A 24,728-nucleotide genomic window follows, 5' to 3' on the forward strand; every position below is an offset into this window, starting at 1 on the left:
GGCTTGATGAGTCCCTGCCTGGTATAGAATTCTCTATTGATATTGCTCAAACTTAACAGGGTTCCTGATGAATGATAGACTCCCTGGATATAACAAAATAAAATAAAACAATAGCTATACATATATAAGTATCTCAGGAATATATGAATAGAATATTCCAGTTATCTTAAGTGCTTTTTGATTAATTTGTTCTGACCCCAGAATAGCTTCCCCATCTCTAGTAATTTTCTGTTGAAATAGACCACACAGTTGTAATTTATCAGGAATCTTTGTTTTTCTTTATTCTCCATCCTTGGTGAGACCTTTGGTTTTATGACCCTGCCATCTGGGGAATTGATATTTTGGGTAAATCTGTACTTTTTGAATGAATTGTTAGATGTGATAAAATCTTTGAGGATAGGCTTATCAAAATTCTCAAGGCTGACCTCCATGATTCAAGTTTTGAGTTGATTTTTTAAGAGACAGCTGAGCCAGAAAGATTCACTCTGATTATTGTGGCAATAGCCCTTTCTCCAGAACTTCACTGGAAATAAATTCATTCAATTTGATTGTTCTTATGGTTTCTTGTTCAGTGACATAAATAAGTATGCCTTATATCATTTGTATAGCATTTTACTGTGTATAAAGCTCTTCCAGAAGAGTTTTTTACTTGACCTTCTCAGCTGTTATGTGAATCAGGCAGGTAATGCCAGAGTATTCTCCCTTTATTTTGATGAAAATAGTAAGCGCAAGTTGTTTTCCCTAAGCTGAAATAGTTGGACAGATAGATAGCCAGACAGACACACTGAACCTTTTGCTTGGAAACTGAGACATAAACCATGTCTTCTGAGTCTCCGCCCAGTTTTCTTCTATTACATCAGGTTGCCTCCCTGAAACAGGTTAGAGTTTCTCCTTTACCAGGCAATTATAAAATTATAGGATAACAGTGTTTAGGAGCCATCTATATTTGATAGAGAAGATTAGTAAAACCCAATGGTTGGTTTGTGGCTGCTATTCCCAGTTTTTCACATTCATTCATTGTTGAACACTATTCTGAGACCAGTGTTATGCTAGACCCTGGGTAATGAGTCATACGTATGGACAGAATAACTGGGAGTAAAAGCAGGTTCTTAAAAGAAAGAGGGAAGAATTAACATAAATATATAATAATCATAACATAATACTAATTAATACAAATCATATATTTATGTATCTACTCATCACAACAATTCTAATATTAACCCCATTTATGGATGAGGAGACTGAGGAAGTCTTCTGTAGATCCCACACCATTGACTAAATGCTGTCATGCCTCTCCATAAAAAAGTGGTTAATATGTACTAAATGTAAACAATGTAGTATGGAAGAGAAGTAATGTCAGTGGAGCTAGAATTTTCCCGGAGTATTCTTATACAGTATTCTTATACACCTTGTATGGGGCTTTGAAGGATATTCAAGATTTAGATAAGAAAAAGGAAATTAAGCATGTCAGGGAGGAACAGCATAAGCTAAAATGCAGAAATCAGAATGGGAATGAGAATGGATGTGGGAGTGCAAAGACAGCTGTCCCAATTGGAAGGTCTGTGATTAGAGAACAACAAAAGTTTCCATACCTGGCATAGACCTGGTTGTAGCAAGACCCTGAAGGTTGCACTAAGGCAATTAGAATTTGTTTACCAGGCATCAACAACTTCTTGAAAGGGAATGAGAGTGGTAATACAAGCCATAACAAATAGTGCTTTTTGATCCCTTATTTTGTGTTTGCTTGTACTGGATATTTACATGTCTCATTCTATTTAAGTTGTAGAATATAGGAATTTTTCATATGAAGAAACTAAGGCAGCATATGTTAGGAAACTTGCTCAAGTCCTCACAACTATTAGGTGCAAAGTTAGTATTTGAAGCCAAAGCCAGCATACTAAAGCAGTGTAGGCCATGACCTCCAATGATTTTTCTGGAAGGTTTAATTGGCAATAATGGTGGTGCCTGGTAGCTCTGGTGGTGTGGAGATATCAGCCTGAGGTGGAAAAACTCAGGGACTAATGTGATATAGACTGAACAAGGAGGCATTGTCAAGGAAGTAAACAGGATCTAGAAAACTGGTTCCAGGCCTTGTCTAGTCTTAAAGACTGGGGTGGCCCCAGCTAGTCATACTTCTTTCTGAGCTTTGTTTCTTCTTTTATAAAAAGAGATGTTTTAATCAAGTGATGGCTGTGCTATCAACTTCCAATGGTAGCATGCTCTAAATCTATAGTTCTACAAAAATGAAAGCTAAGTTTTCAGCATCTGGGGACTGAGAGATGGAAATATTTAGATTGGTAGCTAGTTTAAGGAAGAGATGGGATAGATACTTTTTAAAAACTCTGTATATAAGGTGAGTATATGGTAAAGCCTTTAAGAAGAAGTGTCTGTAGGTAATCAGAAATACTTTACTGGTTGGGATATGAGGTAAAGGAAGGCAATAAGATTAAGTTCCTTCCTCAGCTCAACCTCCCTTCGCTCACTCATTGCTGAAGTAGTGACGGTAGCTGCCAACCCCTAGCCAACTGAACTTGAATATCACACGCTAGCTTTGGTCTCTTCCAAATAGTGACCTAGAGAACTTATTCTTTTTTTAATATTTATTTTTTAGTTTTCGGCGGACACAACATCTTTGTTGGTATGTGGTGCTGAGGATCGAACCCGGGCGGCGCGCATGCCAGGCGATTGCGCTACCGCTTGAGCCACACCCCCAGCCCCAAGAACTTATTCTTCTTGCAGAATTTAAGAGACAATATTACTTAACATCTCTGTACAATATTACTTAACATCTCAGTCCTATAATAGAATTGCCTATGATAATTCTATCGTAGGATTCTTTTAATAATCCTGAAAAAGTAGGTTTTTATTTTATTTTATTTTTATTGGATCTTTTTAGTTATACTGACAATAGAATACATTTTGACATAACTATAAAATAGGAGAAAGAGATATTTAATAAGGTGGACATGATTTATAAAATCATGGATTATATCTTGCTTTAATTCAGTCCCCAAGGTTTTAAAAAAATCCTAAATTGACCACTTCTCTCTCCTTCTGGTTTTCCTACTCTGGTCCTAGTAGTCAGTCTCTCCTCTTGCCTAGATTACTGTGGAAACCTCCTAGCTGGTCTCTTTGCTTCTATTCTATTCCTCCTTCAGTCTAATCCCAACATGGATATAAATAGGATGATGTCATTCTCCGCTTAAAATGCAGCTACTTCTACCAGTGCACTTAGAGGTTCTACATGGAGTGGTCTCCTAATTTCCTCTTTGACCTTATTTCCAACTGCTTTTCCCCATTTCACTCCATTTCCACTGTCTTCTGTTGTTCCTAGAAAATTCTGGGCATGCTTCTTTATGGTATAGCTGTGGTGGTACCTAGTGTAGAGATATCAGTTTCCCCTGACTATACTCTTTCCATTAGATGCCCTAATTTCTGATTCCTCCATCTCTTCTGAGTCTTTGATCAGAAATTACTTTCTCAGAGAAACCTGACCATCTGACCTCCCCCACCACAACTTCCCTCTCCCATCCTCTCCCTTCCCTACTTCTCTTCCCCTTCCCCTCCCCGCCTACCTGCCTGACTGCCTTTCTTTTGTGATTCTGGGGACTGGGGATTGAAGTCAGGGCCTCACATGTGACACTAACACTCTACCACAGAGCCACACTCCCAGCACCTATTATTTAAAAAAGGTATATAACCCCGCTTTTTAAATCTCTTATCACATTTTTTTTCTTTTATGTCATTTCTTATGTGGTATTTTTATTGCATTTGTTTCATGTCCCCCTATTAGAATGGGAGCTCCATAATGGCAGGGATATTAACAGTTTATTTTGCTAGTGAATTTCATGTACTTAGAACAGTGTCTGGCATGTAGTAAGCAGTCAGTGGAGACTGTTGAATGAATGAAAAAAATCCATCTTGGAGTGGAGGAAACTGAGTTAAGACAAATGAAATTGCTTTTCTTAAGTAGCACAGCTAACGAAGCACAGAGCCATGCCTTGGGCTCCCATCTACTTTATTCTCCCTACTAGTTAAATATTTGAGAATAGGTGAATTATGTAAAAGAATGAGGATAAATAGAGAAAAAGAAAAAGACTGAGTTCAAGTTGTAGCCCACTGATGAGGCAAGATAAGGAAGAAGCTCATTTGTGAGGATCAGGAAAGGATACAGAAGATCCTCCAGTGTTTAAGTAAATAGGAGAAAGAGATATTCAATAAGGTGGACATCAGCATTGTTCCTTTCAAAAGGGAGATCAAAAAGAATAAGGACTAAGGGAGAAAAATACAATAGCCTTTAGATTTGTTTGAAAGAGTCCATGAGGACCTTAAAGAAAAATTGACTTAATGGAGAGTGAGGGTAGAAGCTGGAGTATAGATGTTTGAAAAATGAGAAAAATGTATTCCTAACAGCTCAAGAAGTTGGTTATGAAAGCAGCATGAAACAAAGGATGGTAGTTCAAAATAAGACACAATGAAAGCTTTTTTTTAAACTAAATCTTATTTAAACTAAGAAGTAGCAAAAAAGTTCAAAATGGCTGGAGTGTATAGGTGGGTACACACTGAGACTAGAAAGGAGAGCGTATGGAACACATGGGAAGGATTATAGCCTGACATAAAAAAAATACTGAATATATCCTTCTTCTGGTTCTACTCTATCAAATGGAGAGTGGTACATATTTTCCTCTTGCCACTCCCTAAATGTTCCACCCTGTCTTCTCTGAGTCATCAGAGCAAAAGGCAGAAGGTACATAAAATCCCACTAACAAAGTGGGACATTTGGGGACTGTGGTAGAATTCCCTAGGATAACAGCTGGGGTTGGTGACTAGTGTCTTAGGTACCTAACAGTTTCCTATCACCTCCTATCTCTCATGTTTGTGTCTTTCATCAGTTGGTTTCATTAATTTGAAATATTTATTTTAAGTATGTATTCTTTATTCATTAGGAAATTAAAAATTTGAACAGATAATGTATTCACATAATTTTAAAACATAGACATTAAAAGATATCCAGTAAATCTATTTCTCATCCCTATCCTCCTTCTTGAGTTCTGACCCCGCCATAGGTATTAATTGCTGTTTTTGTTCTTATGTCCTTTAAGAAGTTTATACACATACAAGCAAATGTAAACATATTTGTGAATCAAAAATTTTAAAACCAGGAAATAAGTTGCAGCCTTTCCTTCCCCACAAATGAAAGCTCCTCTGTAAACTGTCAGTTTCCAAGGAAAGGTCCATTTTCTGATTTCTGTGTGAGGATTGAGGGGATTTTGTTCAATGGTGGCTGATTTACTCAGAACCTGTGGTGTGGATAAGTTAATTGAGCATCTTGGGTTTTAGTACCAATGGGAGTTTCTCAATACATAAAAGTGAAAAAAGAAGAGGCAAGCCATTGAACTAGACTCATCTGTCCTGATACAGTTAAGGAATAGAACAAAAGCAATGAGGAGAAAGGAGAGCAGGACATATCTGGAGCAGATGAAATCTAACAGAACAGTGAAAAATTAACTTATGTGATATCTAGACATAGATGTTATCACTAATAGGGGTTAGCAAACTATAGACTGTGGGCCAGATCTAGCATACTGCCTGCTTTCTAAAATAATGTTTTATTGGAACATAGTTGGGCTCATCGTCAATGCATGCTTTTGCCCTGTGATGACAGATTTGAGTAGTTGTGAGAGGAACTGTGTGGCCTGCAAAGACTAGAGAATAACCACTGACCCCTGCTCTCGATTAAAGCAGAAGAAGAGGAAATAATTTCTGGTGAGCATCTTTTATGTACAGATTCTGAGTAGATTATTTTAATTAATTTAGACAACAACCCTATGGAAGATCTGTTATTGACCCTATTTCATAGATGAAGAATCTGAGGTTTGAATGCAAATTACTTGCCACACAGCTGCTAAGTGTGAGGGCTGGGATTCCAACTGAGATGCCAAAAGTGACTTTGTTTTCTCCTACAGATAAATTCAAATGCCAGGGAATTTAGACAATAATCATATATGCAGATAAAATTTATTTATAAAACCCATAGACCACCTCTAGATTGAGTAAAGGAACAGTGTGGATTCTTCTTCAAGACATGAATAGAAATCAACTGCCTGATAAGTAGCCACTTGGACAAAGTAGGAAATTATTGATGCCAGGTTAATAGCTATATGATTCCCAGGAGGGCTGGCAGAGTGCAGTGCCAGGAAGTATACCTCAGTGAAGCATTTCAGGTCTGTCCTTTGGGATATAGTGCAAGATCTACTTCTTCCATCATGGGCTTCCTGCTCACACTAAATTCTCAAAACTTGTCCTGGAAATAGGACTCTATTAGATTGAAATCATTGGTATCATTGCTAGGTGCATGGCATAGCTGAACTCATTTCTCCACAGAGATGTAAATGTCTTCACATCCAGCTTATGGCATCTCAGCTATCGCCCAGTGACTCAGCTGTTGTTGCATTTTGTCCTAGAAACATCTATAACCCAATTCTAAAAACATCTTTGCTGCCAGCTGGGGATGTCATTGCACACAAATTATTTTGGATTTAGTGCAGCCAGTACTCAGCTGAATGCTTACTCTTTGTAACTGGACTGTGTAATCAAGTCTTTTTCTGATTTTGTAGTAGTGGCACCAAGGTTGCCACCATTGCTCCTGCTTAGAGATAAAGCTGGAAACTGGTGGATCCAGTGTAACATCAATGAAGAGGAGGTTTTGTATGAGATTTCACTTGGCACTGATTTTTACATTTCTTTCCCTATCGTAAAATGGGTCCAGGCAGAATCTATGCTGTCTTTCTATCTTCATTTTGATTTTATAATGACATTAAAATGAAGGTGGAAGTCATAATAAAAATATACTGTCCTGAGTTTTGTTTTCTTTCCTTCCTTTTTTCTTCTTTATTGTGGTAAAAACAAAGCCCACATAGCATAAAATTTACCATCGTAACAATTTTAAGTATAAATTTCTGTAGTGTTAAGTATATTCATATTGTTGTAAAATAGATAGATCCTCAGAACTTTTTCATGCTGCAAATCTGAAATTATGTTCCCTTAAACAAAACCCTTTCTATTTTGTCACTAGTATTAATCATTCTACTTTTGTCTGTATGATTTTGATTGCTCTAAGTGTCTTGAAGTGGAATCAAGACAGTATTTGTCTTTTTGTGACTGGTTTATTTCACTTAGCATGATGTCCTCAAGTTTCATCCCTATTGGGTATGATATATAACAGGGTTTCCTTCTTTTTAAGGCTGAATAATATTTCTTTGTATGTGTATACCACATTTTAATTTTTATCCATTTATATGTTGATAGATATTTGGGTTTCTTTTATCTCTTGTCTATCACTGTGAAAATAGGCTGCAATAAACATTTATACACACGTATCTCCTTGAGATCCTCCTTTCATTTCTTTGGAGTATGTACCCAGAAATAGAATTGCTGGGTCATATGATAATCTACTGTTAATTTTTTGAGAAACATCTGTTTTACATCATGGTTGCACCATTTTACATTTCCATTAAGAGAGTACACAGGGACTGAGCATGGTGGTGCCTGCCTATAATCACAGTGACTTGGGAGGCTGGGGCAGGAGGATGGCAAGTTCAAAGCCAGCCTCAGCAACCTAGTGGGGTCCTAAGCAACTTAGTGAGACCCTGTATCTAAATAAAATACAAAAGGGGTGGGGATTTGGCTCAGTGATTAAGTGCCCCTGGGTTCAATACCCAGTACCAAAAAAAAAAAAAAAAAGGCCCACAAGGATTTCTTCACATACTTTAACTATTTGTTACTTTATGTTTTTAATTTTTGTTTGGTCTTATTTTGTTTATTGAGACAGAGTCTCCCTATGTTGCCCAGGCTGTCCTCAAACTCTTGGACTCAAGGAAACTTCCTGTCTCAGCCTCCTGAGTAGCTAGCACTATAGGCATGTGCCTCCACTCCCAGCTTGGTATTTTTGTTTATATTAGCCATTCTAATGGATATGACATGATATTTAATTGCGATTTTGATTTGTATTTCTCTGATTTGAGCATCTTTTAATATACTTGTTGGCAATTTGTATATCATCTTTTGGAGAAATTTGCATATCATTTTATTCTCGTCTTTTGCCCATTTTTTAATAGAGTTGTTTGATTTTTTTTGTTATTGAGTTATAGGAGTTCATTATAGAGTCTAAATGTTAACACCTTGTTCATATATATATGATGTGCAAATCATACATATGTGTGTATGTGAAAGAAACTGAAAATTCAGTCCAGAAGAATAATAAAGAAATAGGAGAACATAAAATCATAAAATTTTTATAATTTTAATAAAAATCATAATATGTATATATGTGCACACATGTGCATGATTTGCAGATATTTTCTTCCATTCTGTAAGTTTCCTTTTGCTCTATTGATTGTGTCCTTTGATACATAAAATATTTTAGATTAAATGTAGTCTTATTTGTTTATTTTTGCTTTTGTTTCCATATCCAAGAAATCACTGCTAAATCTAACAGCATGAAATTTTTCTCCTAATAGTTTTATAGTCTGGAGCTTTTGTGTTCTCTTTTATTATATCTCAGTGTGGTTATGGTTACTTCTTCTGTTTTTGAGGACTCACCCTGGGCTTTCTTATGGGATAGCGCACAGCTTCTTCAAGGTTAGAGCCAAGTCATCTTCTGGACTTTGTCTCCTAAAAAATAAAAATAATGAGGGTTGCTCATTTTTAAAAGTCCTGTATGGACATTATTTACTTGCCTAGAGATTTGAATAAGTCCTATTTGAAACACAATTTTATCTTTATTCACTCACAGAGAAATTTACTGGTAAGTTTTGCAATAGATTCAATTCTCATTTGCTTGATATTTCCCTTATACCAACTATATACTAGTTTTTCTTATGTGAGTGGAGTGGCAGTTCTCTTAGATGTAGATAATGATCTCTTATGAGCACCCTATTGGATTGGAAGCATTTTGAATCTTCACATCTTCTCTCCCATTCTTTTTTCTTTATTCTTCTTCTGGACTTAGCTTTCAATTTCTTTCACAAATTTTCCCTGAGAATATCTTCTTCCTTATCCCTCTAATGTTGTCCTAGATACTTTCAGATTCTCAATATGAGAACAATAGGAGTTGGCTCTCTAACACTATTCAAACTTAGAAATAAGGATCCAGAAAGTCAAGGAGTTGATTAGATAAAAGATAGAAAACTAGAATCCAGATTAAATATCAGGTAAAAAGCTACATTCATAAAATATTGACCAGACTCAACTTTGTAATTATAATCAGAAGATTTGAGATTCCTGAAGGATCATAGATTGAACGTGAATTGACAATGTGGATGATCATTCAGCCAAAGTAGAATACTGTAGGACTCTAAATACTCTTTTTATTTCAACTGTGCATAACTAGAAATTTTGTTTTAGATTCTGGGCTTGGAGCTTGTAGATATGGCAACATAATTCAAGTTTCTATGTTCTTACATAAGATAATGTTTGATAAATGCCAAGGGAAAGTCATATGAGATAGAACAGAGGAAGGACAACAAGTGTAGCTAGAGCAAGCCTCATTGAAGAGGGAGTACTTGAGCTGGGCCTTGAATAATGAGTAGAATTTTTATAGCAGAGATGAGGAGAAGGAATATGAGTGATATAAGCTTTGACACAGACTAAGGTTGAGGGCAAAAAGTAAACAAGGTATGTTCAGGAAGTAGTAAAAGAGATTCTGTGTTTTACAGAGCAAACTAAGCTTCTATTAAAAATTAAAAAAAAAAAACACCACAAAAACCCAAAGTGCAGTAAGATAGAAGTCTCTTTCTCACTTAACAAGAGACAGACAGTCCAGAGAAGATAGATGACAACTAGAGATCCAGGTTTCTTTTCCCTGATGCTCACTATACCATTCTGCATTCCAGCTCATGAGAAGGAGGAATAGAGGGGAGCCAACTTCTCTGCAGTTATAACATGGAAGTTTCATACAAGAATTGGGCCAAAATAGGGTCTTTGAATTCCAAGTATTTGCATAGCAAAGCCACAAAATAATTATCTCATGAATTCATGAGTGAGTATATAAGTGAATGTGTCATTGAGTTAGAAGTTTATCTTCTAGACCAGGATTACAAACTAAAAGGACTCTAAAAGGCCAGGCAGATGATAAAAATTATATAACCAGATGTAAAAGGGAAGCAATGGACCGAATCAACTGGATGATGTTTGACATGCCTAAAGGGCAGCCACTGCTCAGCTTCAGATGAAAGTTGCACAGGATTGTGGGCCTATTTGGTAAGATCTTGCAGCTTTTTAAAAAGAACTAGGAAATCTGGGTTTTATGTGACATCTCCCAATTTTTAAATGTTGAGTCTGAACAATTTTAAACAGGCCTAACAAAACACACCTATAGAATGAATTTGACCTTTAAGTCACTAATTTGCAACCTTTAATAGGAAGCTACATAAAAGTTTTGGTTTAGAGAGTTGATAGTTTAAGAAGGTTAATCTGGTCATGGTATGCTGGCTGGATGCACCTCTAAGCAGTGGTTTTCAACTGTGGCAGCTTATTATAATCACCAGAGAGCTTTTAAAAAAGTCTCAGCCTCTGGCTCCACCCCAGGGCAATTAAATGTGCTCTTCAGGCAATTGCATTGTGCAGTCAAGGTTGGGAGCTAGTCCTTTAAGTCTAATTTTGAAGGTTATTGCTATAGTCCGGACTGTGCGGTAAAAGGGTCTGAACTGTGCTTCTGGAAGCAGACTGAATAAAGAGGTGTTAGATAAATTAATAAAATTTTGTGCCTGTTTTAAAATAAGAGAATGGAAGAAAGTCTAAAGAATTGAGATTTCAAGTTAAAATTTGGGGGCTGGGAGATGAAATGTTCCAAGGGACACATGAAATGAAGATACACAGTAACTGGGGGAAAGGTAAATGTTATCTTACATGCAAATTCTGTGGCCCAAATCCAAGTTGAGAATTCTAAGTCAGCATAACATTTTTAAAGACAAGCCTATAAAATTCTTTTTAAGAATAATTAAAAAAATGTTTTGTGTATCTTTTGTTTGTTGCAATGCCAGGAAAAAATATTGTGAATTAACATTGCTAATAGATTTTTCTGAGTATGTCAAGTCATTGCTCAAGGTTGGTTGAAAAGAACCACAGGGATCCAAAGCAATGCCTTCTTGGTTAACACAGCAAAGCCTTCTTTTCATTCCATTGTCAGTTTTGTTTCTACAAAGCCTTCACTGGGTTTAGAAGGCTTTATCAGTGATGATTTAGCTCCACCGTGAGGCTGTATCTGATCACTGCATCTGGTTTTTGCCCTGAAATTTATGGGCAAGATAGTCTGCTTCTTTGTGTGCAGTTTTAAATATCACAATGAAAATATCAAATTCTTTGTGATGTTCTTAGCATGGAAGGGCTATGACTCAATAACATATTGTGTCAAGGTGATAACAGTGCCTAATTGCATTTGATAACAAACAGTTCTATGGTGATGAAAATCTCAAAAAGGGATAAACTCAGTCCTACATTTTTAAGTTAAAATAAAATAATTCTTAGGAAATTGGTGAATTATTATTTATCTTTAAGCTTAAGGTCATAACTTGTTATCCCTGGTGGGATGTATTGGAAATATAATGAAAAACCAAAAGGAAATCTTGGCAAAAGAAAATCTTATTTTCTACTCTCAATGCATTAGACAAAATGCTAAGGAGTTTATTCATTTAATACTCTATCACATTGACTTTTCAAAAAAATCCCTCCTTGATGCAGACATGTTATGTCTACATTTTACCAATGAGGAACAAAGTTTTTAACTTATCTAAGGGTATAGGACTTGAAGATAGGAATTTGGGGCTTAATTATGAAAACATGAATAAGTCACTTAAAGTTTACTATATAAGCCTTATAGTTTTTAAAATTTTATTTATGTTTGTTATGTCATCACACCAATTATGTGAAATTACAAAGAGCAAAGGCTCATTGTAGACTTAAAATTTACATAAATTTTAGTTTTATCATCATTATGACTTTTTCTATGAATCTAGGGAACTAGCATCAATTATATTGAAAATAACTAGAATAAGAACCTTAATTCTTCCCCTAAGTATCATTGTAGCCTTGGAACAGTCTTTCAAGCCTCAGTTTTAAGTAATGAACAATAAAGGAATCACATTGCTTGATCAATAAATACTTCTTAATTCTGAACTTTTATGTGAGACTGAGTATGAGGAATAATTAACAAAAGCAGTGATTTTTCTATAAAATATTCATTGAACTATATCACTACAACATGGATAGCTTTATGTTCCATGGAATTCTGCATGAATTCCCCTTAGAAGATTCTTAATGGTAAGTGAATGTGAGGTTGAGACATTAACGAGCCTGGAGGTATGAAACTATTCATGCTGCATTCTTAGTACTGTAATATGACAAGAACCAGACATGCTAGAGGAATTTGGGGCCTGGTTAGGGTTTACAAGATACTAAAAGACCAGGACCAATGGTGACAGTAAACAAGTGTGTAACCCAGTAAGAATTAGATATGGATTAGTCTGAATTTATGGCAAGTTAAATTCAGTTAAATGAAGCAGATTGGAAACATTCATCTTGGTGGATTTGGGGTTTTGATGTTATAAAATTACCCATCAGCACTGCTGCTTGTCCTATATTCAGACAACATGGGGAAATACATTCCAAGAATGTGGGTTCTCTGTCAAGGGCATTCATGATGTCAGACCATGTCTGAGGCTGATCTTACTATCTAAAGATGACTGGTCCGGACTTTTGCATGGTGAATAAGCAACTTTATCCAGGAAAAGTGCTGCCTGTGAACTCAGGCCCTCATGCCTTACATTTTTCAGGTTGATAAGGCTTAGTATTTTCCTTCTTAGGAGCTAGCGGCTTTACCACTGGGCTTCATGCTTTATCTAGGAATAAAGGAAATTTTTAGTATTTTATCTTTTTAAAACTTTAAGAAAATCACACAGCAAAGGTGTCACTTATAGGTGGTACTCTGAAATTCTGGTTTTTGGGTTTTTTTTTCCCCCTGAGAACTTAGAACTACATTCTATGAATGTATGTGTGTGGGGGTGGGGATCGGGCAGGCAGGCAGAGGCGCAAGTATATGTCACAATTGGCAATCTAGTATTCTTTTTTTTTTCCTTAAGCCCCAAAACAAAGATGACAAGTTCAATAACAATAGTTTGGTTTTTTATTTTCTATAGTTTAGAGAAGACTACTATTCCAAAATAAAGTTTCACTAAATCTATTTTATCTTATCCTCACTACATCTCAAGTTGCATGCTGTTTCCTGCATGCCATCGTATTTAAGAGACAATTATTAAGCAGGGTCTTAATGGGATGCAGGACCTACTTTTTTCTCTGACACACTTTTATACTGGGGAAATATATCTGGAAAGGACTCCAAGAAAGACACTTGTTCAAGGTACCAAAAAGATGAATATTCAGAAAAGAAATATTCAGAAAAGAAAAAATAATTCCCTAGGAAGAGAATTCTAGAGCAATGTATATTAATGGGTGAGGAAGCTTCTTTGGTGTTGGATGGTTAGGAAGCAGGGTGGCAAAGAATGTGGGCCATGGAACCATATTGTCTAAACCAAGGCCTAGCTCATCCACCCTCTGTTGGGCTTATCACCTGTGTTATTTTGAGAAAGTGACTTGACCTCTCTGTGTTCTGGTTTCATCTTCTGCAAAACAGTGTTTAAAAAGCCTTATCTATCACATAGAGTTGTGATGACTGAATGTATTAAAATGTATAAAGAACATAGAATAGTACCAGGCATTTAATAACCATTTGATAAATGTTAGCTCTTATGATGGTGGTTGCTGCTGTGGGAAAGGAAGCGTCCAGTTTTAGCAGCTGCTGTATATAGATGATTGGGGTATTTTGAGATAAAAATGCCCCTACCCTGTTTTTCTTCTCACCTTCAGTCAACTCCCTCAGACTTCTAAATAACCCTATCCACAATGGTCAAGGTCACCCTTTCCCCTTCTTGGGACCTGTAATGGCCTCCTCTGGAGGTTCCTGTGCCCTCTTCTTTGTTAAACTCTGAGCCTCCAGCCTTGACCGATGATTCTTGTATTATACTAGAGATAATTCTTCTCTAATTGGCTTAATAATTTTAGTTGGTGCACTGCTATGACATCTTAGGAAGTTTATGTAGGGGAATTTATGCTATGAATGTAAGTTCAGCCAAATACAAACAATATTCTGATTTATAAAATTGTCACACATAACCTTATAAATAATGTGTACTTACATATAATTTGTATTTACACATATTTGAAATATTCATTTATAATTACATGCTTACAAATAATCATTCCCATAACTAATTTTAACCAGAGGGAGGGTCATAGTATATTATGTGAGGAAAAGGGAAAGACCTCTAATAGATTTAGAACTGTCCCTGAAACTACTGACTGATAAGTATGGAGAGATTAAGAAAATGTACTTCAAAAGTAGCAGAAATTGAGATGGTTTGTTGGAGGGAGCATTTGAGTGGATCATAAAGGATATATAGGGTGAGCAGATTAGAAGACACTGAGAGGGTATAAGGAAGACCTAAAAGATCAGTCACTTGTCTAACTAAAAGGAAGAAGGTAAATCATCTGAACATCTCTGACTTTGAAGGTGGTTATATATGCAAGAACCATACATGTTAACAATCAGAAAGACATGAAAAAACAATAGCTCAATACCTTCATTTTACAACTGAAACCTGTCTCTCCAGTCCAGAACATTTCCTATTACAACATCCCATCTCCAGGTTTACCAGATATTGCAAGCTTGTCACAAAGGAGCTGCAAGAACTCCCCACCCTCCAACATCAACACTAAAATATTCCTAGTGTTGTCTCTTTATCTTTGTAGCCCTGATAGTCTTTGAAGAGATTTCTCTTCTCTGAATTCACTTTATGTTTAAAAATTTCACAACTGATTTTGAGACACAGCCAGAACAGAGACAGACAATGGAGAGAGGGGCTAGGGTAGAGGAAGGTGAGTGCATCCATGTCTCTAGTGCCGTACTATTGTTGCCTTCTCTGACTAAGTCCTGCCCGTGAGTTACTGGCTCATACTATCAGCCACCTCATTGGATGCTTTTAGTGAATCACAAAACCAAATTCATGATATCTAATATCATGTTCATGATTTTCCTTCAGATAATTCCTCCTTCTGAACTTCTTATTCCTTCTTTCTGGGAATGTTGAAAGTCATCTCAGGTTCTAACATCTTTCTCATATATCCTATTTAACTGGTCTTGTCCATTCTCCTCTCAAGCACTCTCTGTATCTTGGCATATTCTCTCCACATCCACTGACGCTGCACTACTCTAGCCTCATGAAGTTCTTCATAGAATACTATAACAGCCTTTTAATTGGCTTCTTTGCTCCCAGCCTTACAACTGGAAATTTCTTCTTTGCACTGCAGCCAGAGTGAGTATTCAAAGATGGCAATCAAATTCTCTCATTCCCCTGCTTCAAAATTTCAGCAGCTTCCCATTGTCTTCAGCATGATGTCCAAACTCCAGAACATGTCAAATATGGCCTGGCTCTTGGCCAGTTTCTCCAACCTAAGTTTTCATTGCTTTCCTGTTCACCTGCAGAGTGTTAGCCATGCTCAAGCTAAGAGTTCTCAGAACAAACTGTTTGTTCTCTCTTGGGCTTTATTTGCTGGGAATGTTCTTCTCTGTTCCTCCCAGTCCTCTTTGTTCTTTTTCTGAATTACTGAGACTTATCTGCCAGGGATCAGCTTGGTTGCAGTTTCCTCCACGAAGCTCCCCTGGATGCTTCAATACTAAGTTTAATGCCTTTCCAATGGCCCCTGAGCACTTGGGATTATCTAGATCAGAGGTTCTGAGTGTGGTCCAGGCGTCTCAGGGACTTCAAAGACCCTTTTAAAGGGTCCACAAGGTTAAAGCTATTTTCATATTAATACTAAAGTGTTTTTTGCCTTTTTATTCTCATTCTGTTTACAGTGGAATTTTCCAAAGGCTGCATGATATGTGATGTTGTAATAGATTAAATGCAGAATTAGCAATGGAAATCAGTTGTCTTCTATTGAGCCAGACAGAATTTACATACAGCTAACTGCCACTCTTTCCATTATTTTGTAAAAGCATAGTTACTTTTCATAATAATACCTTATTTAACACATAATAAATTATCATCATTTTAAAGTTAATGTATTTTTAAAAATTTCTAAAATGAAAATTGATAGACATAACTCAAAGAAAACAAAAGTTCTTTGAGTCTTCAATAATTCTTAATAATTCAAAGGAGTCTTGAGACTGAAAGTCTAAGAAGCACCAGTCCACATTGTCATACATATCACATTTTATATCTACCATTGCACTGAACTCTTTAAGAATCTGGGTCATTAATAAGTGAGGCATAGGCTCTAATACAATTTTTTATTCATAGTAAAGTCTCAAACACTTTTTTAAACAAAGGAACTAATTCACATGTGTGCATATTTGTGCATACATATGAAGTTTGAACAAAAAAGGCAATTTAATCCTTACTTCAGTTGGCCTAGAGCTACTCAATCTTGATAGTATATAAATTTACTAAACAAACAGTATTCTAGAATTTTGTTAATCCTACTTCTGCTCCCCCCCCCAATTTTTTTAAACTTCAATCTTGTCTAAAAGATGACTATGAAAGCTTTAAGATGCAAAATTAGAGTTTGATAGTTGTTGAGAACACAAAACCTAACTTCTTCTGGCTCTGCTTCCTGTGGGTTATGTGTTATCAGCCAAGCACAAAACCTTTATGAGCCTCATTTTCCTCACCTGTAAAATGGGATGGCGGGACGCTTTGAACTAGAGAGAGTCTAAGGATCTTTTGAAGATTGGGCATTCGTCTCATTTCTCCTTTCCTATTTTCTGTCTTGACTCTCCTGATATTGTACTGGCAGAATTAGTACTCTTTACTGACTTGCTGCCCTGGCCTTCTCTGAGAAGAAGTTGGCTGCAGCATTTTCTTATTCATTCAGGATAATAATCTTTGCACATGGAATTTCAACTTAAAAAAAAAAACAACTTTGTCATTATTAAAGAATGGTATGCTTCCTAGAGAAAATTTGGATAAACAGTAACTCAACATCACATATAATCCTTTGAATAACCTTAGTATTCTACATGCACTCCCATCTAGCCATGTACATTCCTATTCTAGATACTTGATTTGTCTTACCTATCAGGAAAGTAGTTAGAGCTAATCTAAACCCAGGATTATAACAGCATGTTCAGCTCTGAACTTCAGTGTGGAGGAGCCAGCCCTTCTCATTAAAACTTCACAGACATGTTGGGAAATGTTGTTTATTGAAAATGATTGATTAGACCCAAAAGGTGGGGTTGGGCGGGGAGACTTTGAGCTGTAAGAAAAAAGATCAGGGAGAGAGATGAGAGAAACCGAGGAGAAGGAAAAAGTGGACTGAATAACCCGGCTGGGAGAGGGCTAGGAGAAGGAGAGAAGAAAAAGGCAAAAGAGAAACAGAAGCTGAGAAAGAAAGGAAAGGTGGACAGAAAAGGGAGAGGTCAAAGTACAGAAGGAATGACCTAAAACGGGGCTGTGAGAGGAGTGGTTGAGTTGTGTGACAGGGGCTAGGGTTCTCACAGAAGCTTAGACAGCAGAGGATGTGACTGTCCTTTGTTTTTTCTCTGTGGACCTCATGAAAGTAAGTCTGGTTAGAGAGAGAATATGATCTGGTGTTCCAAAGCTTGAACTCTGCCTTTCTTGCTATTTCCTGCTTATAGCCTTTTTACCTTTATTCTGGAAGAATTTCATGAGGAATATTTTAATATTCTAAAGCCATCCCATTCAACCTTTAGAAAAGAAGCTAAATATTTAATAAGGCATTTCAGTATTTGAGTTTTTGTGACATCAGAGTTAACACTACCTGAAACCACTTCCCCTTCTCTTCAGTCTTTGTTCTAAAAGGACACACCGCATCATTTCTTTGGGGTGGGATTTTATAGGCAGGAAGATAGGTAAATGAATAAGGTGATAGGATCCAGAGCACTACTTTTAACTCCTTAGCACTTCATTTTGAGCCTCTGGGTCTTGGGAGCATATTAAGTACTTAGATAGGTGGTTAGGAAAAGGCAAAATGCATTTGAGTGCTGTTATATGCAAATTTAAATTAGACGTTTCTTATTGGAATTCTGCATATAATAATTATGTGCAAAATGCAAGATTAAATATATATGTTGTTAGGTATACATAACAAATCTCAAGACATAATGTCGCTTCTACACGGAGTTCTAATTGACCAGTTTTCAGTGCTTCAATAAAGCAGTGAGTATGATATCCTTTAGCTATTACTCAGTGGTACCCTGTTGCTAATCTAAAGACTTGCTGTTTAGGAAAGAAATGGCCTGTTTAGGAAATTTATCAGATTATTTTTAAACTTGTGGCTATTAATAAAGAACTATGATCACTTCCAGACCCACTGGGGGAGTAGGGAGGCAATAAAATTCTTACTGTTCAGATGCTATCCTCTTCTTACTTTCTGATTGATGATGTGAGGCAAAAGCTATTACTCCTTCTCTGTTATCCTTTAAATCTTAAATGTCTCCCAAAAGCTCATGTATCAAAGGCTTGGTCCCCAACATAGCAGTGTCCAGAGGTGGAACTTTGAAAGGTGATCAGATTATGAGGATTCTGATCTCATGAATAATCAATCCATTTATAGATTCATAGTTTAATGGGTTATTGGGAAGTGGTAGAAGTTTTAGGAGGTAGGCCTCGTTAGGTCATTGGGTTGTGTCCTTGAAGGGTATATTTTGTCTGTGGCCCCTCTCCTTCTTTCTACTTCCTGGCCACCATGAAGTGAATAGCTTTGTTCCACCATACTCCGCATCCAACCCATGATATTCTGCCTTGCTACAGGCCTAAGTGATGGGGCCATGTGACCATGGACTGAAGCCTCTGAAACTGTGAACCCAAATAAATCTTTTTCTTTTTAAGTTCCTTTTCTCAGGTATTTTTGTCACAGCAACAGATAGACTAACACACTTCTGAATCCCTAGAGTTCTTGTTGGTACTCCTTAGGTTCTAGTCACATAGGGACTTCTCTCATCCATCTTTTCTTCAGCATCTACCACAGTGCTGGACTTAGTAAACAATCAAACATTTTTTTGAGTGAAATAGAATATCAAAATAGAACTTATTAGGAATGATTTTTAAAAATCATTTATCAAGCCCTTGTTTGACATCAGGCTTCAATATATTTTTCTCATGTAACCTCAAGGTGAATATTATTATATCTTATAAATGAAGAAACTGAGGTCTGGAGATTAAATAACTCATTTTGTTTACTCCTAAAATCAAATTCAATTTTGTCTGACTCTAACAACTGCCCTCTTAACATTATCCTTACTGGTTCATGATGAGTATTGCTATTTTATTTTTTTTCTTTTACTTTTAAATACGTCCCCTTCTGCCCACTCACGATCTTCATTTGAATAGTTTGTATCTTCTAATTTCTTCTAGGATATATAAGCTGAAAGATCAGTTGGCCTTTCATGATTTCATGTAGTGCCAGTGGCACTCTCTGAATTGAGGTCGAATCTACCACCTTCTAGCCACAGGACAGTGGGCAGTTCTTGCCTCAGTTTTCTCATCTGCAAAATGGAAGTGATAACAGTTATCTATCTTACATGGTCATTGTGAGACTTCAATAATATATTGTATATAAAATACTTAAACAGGTCCTGGCACATAGTGAATACTTATTGTTTCAGCTAGAATTATCTGGACGAGGACATTCACTAATATTTTAATCTTGGAATACTAAGAAAGATGTAAATATATTTTAATAGCAGAGGATGATCAGTTTTTTTCATAGAGTGAAAATAGTTTACTTTTTTAATTCTAATTTCTTATATATGACAGCATAATGAATTACAGTTCATATTATACATATAGAGCACAATTGTTCATATCTCTGGTTGATACAAAGTATATTCAGACCATTCCTGTCTTTATACATGTACTTAGGGAATGATGTCCATCTCATTCCACCATCTATCCTACCCTCATACCCTCTCCCTTCCCCTCCCACCCCTTTGCCCTATCTAGAGTTTGTCAAATTCTCCCTTGCTCCTCCTCCCAACCCCACTATGAATCAGCTTCCTTTTATCAGAGAGCACATTCTGCATTTGTTTTTTTGGGATTGGCTAACTTCACTTAGCATTATATTCTCCAACTCCATCCATTTACCTGCAAATGCCATGATTTGTCTCTATTTTTGCTGAGTAGTATTCTTCGTGTATATATACAACATTTCTTTATCCATCCATCTACTGAAGGGTATCTAGGTTGGTTCCACAGTTTAGCTATTGTGATTTGTGCTACTATAAACATTGATGTGGCTGTGTTTCTGTAGTATGCTGTTTTTAAGTCCTTTGGGTATATACCGAGTATTGGGATAGCTGGGTCAAAAGGTGGTTCCATTCCCAGTTTTCCGAGGAATCTCCATACTTCTTTCTATATTGGCTGCACCAATTTGCAGTCCCACCAGCAATGTATGAGTGTGCCTTTTTCCACTACATCCTTGCTAATACTCATTGTTGTTTGTATTCTTAATAGCTTCCATTCTGACTGGAGTGAAATGAAATCATAGAGTTGTTTTGATTTGCATTTCTCTAGCTAGAGAGATTGAACATTTTTTCATATATTTGTTGACTGATTATATATCCTCTACTGAGAAATGTCAGTTCAGTTTCTTGGCCCATTTATTGATTGGGTTATTTTTTAATATATATACTTTTTGAGTTTTTATATACCCTAGAGATTAGTGCTCTGATGTGCAAGTGGTAAAAATTTGCTCCCAAGATGTAGACTCTCTATTCACTTCATTGATTGTTTCTTTTGCTGAGAAGAAACTTTTTAGTTTGAATCCATCCCACTTATTAATTCTTGATCTTAAATCTTACACTATAAGAGTCTTATTAAGGAAGTAGGTACCTAATCTGATATGATGGAGATTTGGGCCTACTTTTTCTTCTATTAGATGTAGGGTCTCTGGTTTAATTCCTAGGTCCTTGATCCACTATGAGTTGAGTTTTGTGCATGGTGAGAGATAGGGGTTTAATTTCATTTTATTGTATATGAATTTCCAGTTTTCCCAGCACCATTTGTTGAAGAAACTGTGGGTTTGTCTCTGTGTCCTCTGTTCTGTACCATTGGTCTACAGGTCTATTTTGGTGCCAATACCATGCTGTTTTTGATACTGTCACTCTGTAGTATAGTTTAAGGTCTGGTATAGTGATGCTTCCTGCTTCACTGTTCTTGCTAAAGATTGCTCTAGCTTTAGCTATTCTGGGTCTCTTATTTTTCCAGATGAATTTCATGATTGCTTTTTCTATTTCTATGAGGAATGTCATTGGGATTTTGATTGAATTGTATTAAATCTGTATAATGCTTTTGGTAGAATGGTCATTTTCACAATATTAATTCTGCCTATCCAAGAACAAGGGAGACCTTTCCATATTCTAAGGTCTTCTTTAATTTCTTTTTTTAGTGTTTTGTAGTTTTCGTTGTAGAGGTCTTTCACCTCTTTTGTTAGGCTGATTCCCAAGTATTTTTTTTTTGAGGCTATTATAAATGGGGTAGTTTTCCTCGTATACAGAAATGCCTTTGATTTATGGGTGTTGATTTTATATCCTGCTACTTTGATGAATCAATTTACTAGTTCTAGAAATTTGCTGGTGGAGGGGCTGGGGATGTGACTCAAGTGGTAGCGCGCCCACCTGGTATGCGTGCGGCCCGGGTTCGATCCTCAGCACCACATACAAACAAAGATGTTGTGTCCACCGAAAACTAAAAAATAAATATTAAAATTCTCTCTCTCTCTCTCTCTCTCTCTCTCTCTCTTTAAAAAAAAAGAAATTTGCTGGTGGAATTTTTTAGGTCTTCTAAGGATAGAATCATATTGTCAGCAAATAGTACTAATTTGAATTCTTCTTTTCCTATGTGTATCCCTTTAATTTCTTTTGTCTGTCTAATTTCTCTGGCCAGTGTTTCAAGAACTATGTTAAATAGAAGTGGTGAAAGAGGGCATCTCTGTCTTGTTCAAGTTTTCAATGAGAATGCCTTCAATTTTTATCCATTGAGAATGATGTTGGTCTGAGGCTTAGCATAGATAGCTTTTACAATGTTGAGATATGTTCCTGTTAACCCTAGGTTTTCTAATGTTTTGAACATGAAGGGATGCTGTATTTTGTCGAATGCTTTTTCTGCATCTATTGAGATGGTCATATGGTTCTTATCTTTAAGTCTCCTGATGTGATGAATTACATTTATTGATTTCCATATGTTGAACCAACTTTGCATCCCTGGAATGAATCCCACTTGATCATGGTATACTATCTTTTTGATATGTTTTTGTATTCGATTTGCCAGAATTTTATTGAGAATATTTGCATCTATGTTCATTAGAGATATTGGTCTGAAGTTTTCTTTCTTTGATGTGTCTTTGCCTGGTTTTGGAATCAGGGTGACATTGGTCTCATAGAATGGATTTGGAAGTGCTCCCTCTTTTTTTTATTTCCTGAAATAAATTGAAGAATATTGGTTTTAGTTCTTCTTTAAAGGTCTTGTAGAACTTGGCTGTGTATCCACCTGGGGTTTTTCTTGGTTGGTGGTAGGCTTTTGATGGCATCTTCTATTTCATCACTTGAAATTGATCTGTTTAAATTGTGTATATCAACCTGATTCAATTTGGGGAAACCATATGACTCTAGAAATTTGTCAATGCCTTTGGTATTTTCTATTTATTGGAGTACAAGTTTTCAAAATAATTTCTAATAATCTTCTGTATTTTTGTAATGTCTGTTGCAATATTTCCTTTTTTATCACATATGTTAGTAATTTGAGTTTTCTTTCTCCTTCTCTTTGTTAGCATGGCTAAGGGTCTGTAAGTTTTATTTATTTTTTAAAGAATCAACTTTTTGTTTTGTCAATATTTTAAATTATTTCTTTTGTTTCAATTTCATTGATTTTTAGCTCTGATTTTAATTATTTTCTATCTTCTACTGCTTTTAGTGTTTATTTGTTCTTCTTTTTCTAGGGCTTTGAGATGTAATGTTAAGTCATTTATTTGTTGACTTTTTCTTCTTTTAAGGAATGAAATCCACACAATGAATTTTCCTCTTACTATTGCCTTCATAGTGTCTCAAGAGATTTAAATACATTGTATCTATGTTCTTATTCACCTGTAAAAAAATTTTAATCTCCTCCTTGATGTCTTTTGCAACCTGTTGCAGTAATTCACGTGCAGGTCAGCATGAGAAAGAAAGAAGAAGCAGAGCAAGCAAAGCAGCAGCAGAAAAAAAAGTCCTTTATTGTATACAAGCAATCTTTTTATAGTATTGTGAACAAAGAAGGCAGCCTTCCAACAGCAATAAATCAGGTCTTTCAGCTAATTAAACATAGCATAAAGAAGTTTTACTTTCTAATCAGAAGTGACCCGCTTCTCATGGCTAATCTACTCTCGGCCTGGAGCATGCCGAGCTCTGCTCTTGTTAAGAACAGATAATAAAATTTTTCTCAGCGCCCTCCTAGCCCACTTGGCAGAACATCCCATTTGCAGGCAAGTCCTCCCAAGGACAGAGGACACCTCCTTTTCAAGCTGTCCCCTGTTACCTATCTAAACATTGAAGGAAGGAAGCCCCGTCAAAGACAACTAACATCTTGTGTGCAAGTCTGCTTGCTGTCACCTTATCTAGACCTTGACAGAACATCCCATATGCAGGCAGACTCCATCAAGGACAGTAATAGTAACGCAGTCACATCTGATTCTTTACACAACCCATTGTTCATTCAGTAGCATATTGTTTAGTCTCCAGGTAATGTATTAGCTTTTATTTTTATTTTATCATTGATTTCTAATTTCATTCCATTTTGATCTGATATAGTGAAGGGTAGTATCTCTACTTTTTTATATTTGCTAAGAGTAGCTTTGTGGAGCTGTAGCTCAGCATGCAGAGTGCTTGCCTAGCATGTGCAAGGCACTGGGTTCAATCCTCAGCAACACATAAAACTGAACAAATAAAATAAAGGCATTCTGTCCATCTACAACTACAACTCTATCTTAGAGGAGGATCCATGTGCTGCTGAGAATAAAGTATATTTGTTCATTGAAGGATGAAATATTCTATATATTTCGGCTAAGTCTAAGTTATTGATTATATTACTGAATTCCATAGTTTCTTTGTTCAGCTTTTGTTTGGACCATCTATCCAGTGATGAAAGAGGTGTGTTAAAGTCACCCAGAATTATTGTGTTGTGGTCTATTTGACTCTTGAACTTGAGAAGAGTTTGTTTGATGAAGGTAGATGCTCCATTATTTGGGGCATATAAATTTATTATTGTTATATCTTGTTGATGAATGGTTCCCTTAAGCAGTATGAAATATCTTTCTTTATCCCTTTTGATTAACTTTGACTTGAAGTCTACTTTATTTGATACAAAGATAGGAACCCCTTCTTACTTCCACAGACCATGTGAGTGATATGATTTTCCCCAAACTTTCACCTTCAGTCTGTGGATGTCTTTTCCTATGAGATGAGTCTCTTGGAGGCAGTATATTGCTGGGTCTTTTTCTTAAATCCAATCTTCCAGTCTATGTGTTTTGATTGGTGAGTTTAGGCTATTAACATTCAGGGTTATTATTTAGACATGATTTGTATTCCCAGCCATTTTTGTTTATTTTTGGTATGTAACATGACT

The 24,728-nt window shown here is 36.2% G+C and overlaps 1 protein-coding gene across 2 annotated transcripts in view; it reads left to right on the forward strand.

Moving 5' to 3' along the window:
• Akap6 (A-kinase anchoring protein 6) overlaps positions 1-24,728 on the forward strand; it is a 321,551-nt gene that overhangs the window by 47,380 nt on the left and 249,443 nt on the right. The window lies entirely within an intron of this gene.

This window comes from Urocitellus parryii, chromosome 6 (assembly GCF_045843805.1).
Source record: "Urocitellus parryii isolate mUroPar1 chromosome 6, mUroPar1.hap1, whole genome shotgun sequence".
NCBI classification, from domain to species: domain Eukaryota; kingdom Metazoa; phylum Chordata; class Mammalia; order Rodentia; family Sciuridae; genus Urocitellus; species Urocitellus parryii.